Source organism: Rhinopithecus bieti, unplaced genomic scaffold, assembly GCF_001698545.2.
Source record: "Rhinopithecus bieti isolate Rb0 unplaced genomic scaffold, ASM169854v2 scaffold_26298, whole genome shotgun sequence".
Taxonomy (NCBI): Eukaryota; Metazoa; Chordata; class Mammalia; order Primates; family Cercopithecidae; genus Rhinopithecus; species Rhinopithecus bieti.
This window is the reverse complement of record NW_016811735.1, coordinates 250,472-253,416: the sequence shown is the minus strand read 5'-3', so window position 1 is coordinate 253,416 and position 2,945 is coordinate 250,472.

Here is a 2,945-nt window from a genome sequence, read left to right as displayed (position 1 = left end):
CCCCATGAAGAATGCGAATAACAAAATTGTACGTCTTAGTTAGCTTACACTGCTATAACAAAGTACCATGTACTGGATGTCTTAAACGACAGACATGTATTTCTCACAGTTCTGGAGGCTGAGAAGTTCAAGATCAAGGTGCTGGCAGATGTGGTTCCTGGTGAGGATCCTCTTCCTGGTTTGCTGATGGCCTCCTGCTTGCTGTGTGCTTGCATGGCAGGGAGAGAGAGAAGCAAGTTCTCTGGTGTCTCTTAAGGGCACTAAAACTATTATGAGACCCCATCTTTATGATCTCATCTAAATATAATGACCTCTCAAAGGTTCCATCTTCATATACCATCATATTGGGGGTTAGGGCATCGACATATGGATTTGAGGGGTCACAATTCATTGCATAGCATTGTACCTATTCAGCAGTATTCCTTTGAGAGTTATGTCCCAGCAGTGTGTCATGTTTTTATATGCAGATGTTGACTTAGTCCTCATTATAGAGCTGAGGGAACTGGGTCTAGTTCATTAACTACACTAAGGTTATAATCAGTAAGTTGTCACAGAGCTAGGATTTGAGCCCAGGCAGTCTGAGTGTAAATCCCCAAATCCTAATTCCCTCCCTATATTGCCTCAACAGAGGAAAAATCATTTTGAAACCTGATTAACTGAGTTCAAGAGTTGTCACACTTTTATGGACTGGGTATAGAAGTACTTCAAATATTAATTAAACTGATTCTTTTGATAAATGCTTATAAGAAAATAAACCAGACAGACAATAAATGTTTACAATAGAAAGAACTAAAAACAAAACGTTGGAGAATATGGACAGCCAGTTTGAAAGGAGTAATTTCTTGAATGCTGATCACATGAGACATGCCTTGTCAGAAGCAACAACAAGTGTTAACTGATCAAACTGGCTAAGGATTTAAAAAGTTCCTGGCCAGGCAGGGTGGCTCACGCTTGTAATCCCAGTACTTTGGGAGGCCGAGGTGGGTGGATCACGAGGTCAGGAGATTGAGACCATCCTGGTTAACATGGTGAAACCCCGTCTCTACTAAAAATACAAAATAGTAGCCAGGCGTGGTGGCAGGCACCTGTAGTCCCAGCTACTCAGGAGGCTGAGGCAGGAGAATGGCATAAACCCGGGAGGCGGAGCTTGCAGTGAGCCGAGATGGCGCCACTGCACTCCAGCCTGGACAACAGAGCAAGACTCCGTCTCAAAAAAAAAAAAAAGTTCCAGTGAGGGCCTGGGGAAGTGGCATTGTTCAACACTGCTGGTGAATATGTATTTGCACTTCTTCTGAAGAGGAAATTTGAAAATATGTATGTAAAACTTCAAAAAAATTGTTCTTTTGACTAAATAGGTTAAACCTGGGTACGAATTCTAAGGAAGTCAAGATGTATGCAAAATGTTATGTACAAGGCTAGTCATTATATTACTTCAAAAATAAATTTATATATATTCTGATTATTAAAAACATGCTACTTACAAAAAAGTCAAGAAGATACAGAGATGTCCATAGAAATAAAAACAAAGAACTTGGGATTTTATCTCTTAGAACTTGCCATTGTTACAACTGGACACCCCTACTCCTCAGTCATGTATATATGTCTAATTTGTATTTTCATAACTCATTGCTTTTAAAAATACACTTCTCTTACCTAGTTATTCATGCTCAAAATACAAATACATGCTTGCATCTTTTTTGTGTGTGTGATGGAGTTTCGCTCTTGTTGCCCAGGCTGGAGTGCAATGGCACGATCTCAGCTCACTGCAACCTCCACCTCCTGGGTTCAAGCAATTTTCCTGCCTCAGCCTCCCAAGTAGCTGGGATTACCAGCGCACGCATGATGCCTGGCTAATTTTTTGTATTTTTAGTAGGGATGAGGTTTCTACATGTTGGCCAGGCTGGTTTCGAACTCCCGACCTCAAGTGATCCGCCCACCTCAGCCTCCCAAAGTGCTGGGATTACAGGTGTGAGCCACCCCGCCTGGCCCCCCCACCTTTTTTTTTGAGATGGAGTCTTGCTGTGCCACCCAGGCTGGAGTGCAATAGTGTGATCTCGGCTCACTGCAATCTCTGCCTCTCGGGTTCAAGCGAGTCTCCTGTCTCAGCCTTCCGAGTAGCTAGGATTACAGGCACATACCACCAAGCCCGGCTAATTTTTTGTATTTTTAGTAGAGATGGGGTTTCACCATGTTCCCTAGGCTGGTCTCGAACTCCTGAGCTCAGACAATCCACCTGCCTTGGCCTCCCAAAGTGCTAGGATTACAGGTGTGAGCCACTGTGCCCGGCTGCTCACATCATTTTATTTTATTTATTTATTTTTTTGAGACAAAGTTTCACTTGTGTTGCCCAGGCTGGAGTGCAATGGCACTATCTCGGCTCACTGCAACCTCTACCTCCCAGGTTCAAGTGATTCTCCTGCCTCAGCCTCCCGAGTAGCTGGGATTACAGGCATGTGCCACCACGCCCAGCTACAATTTTGTATTTTTAGTAGGGATGGCATTTCTCCATGTTGGTCAGGCTGGTTTTGAATTCCCGACCTCTGGTGATCCACCTGCCTTGGCCTCTCAAAGTGCTGGGATTACAGGCGTGAGCCACCGTGCCCAGCCTGCTCGCATCATTTTAAATGAATGCCTATTATTCGACTGTATGAATAGACCATAATTTAATCAGTGAGTTTTTTTGTTGTTGTTGTTTTGGTTTTTTTTTTTTTTTTTTTGAGACAGTCTCGCTCTGACATCCAGGCTGGAGTGCTTTTGTTGTTTTTTTGGTTTTTGTTTTGTTGTGTTGGAGACAGTCTCACTCTGACACCCAGGCTGGAGTGCAATGGCGCGATCTCAGCTCACTGAAACCTCCATCTCCTGGGTTCAAGCATTCTCCCTGCCTCAGCCTCCCAAGTAGCTGGGATTACAGGCGCCCAACACCACACCTGGCTAATTTTTGTATT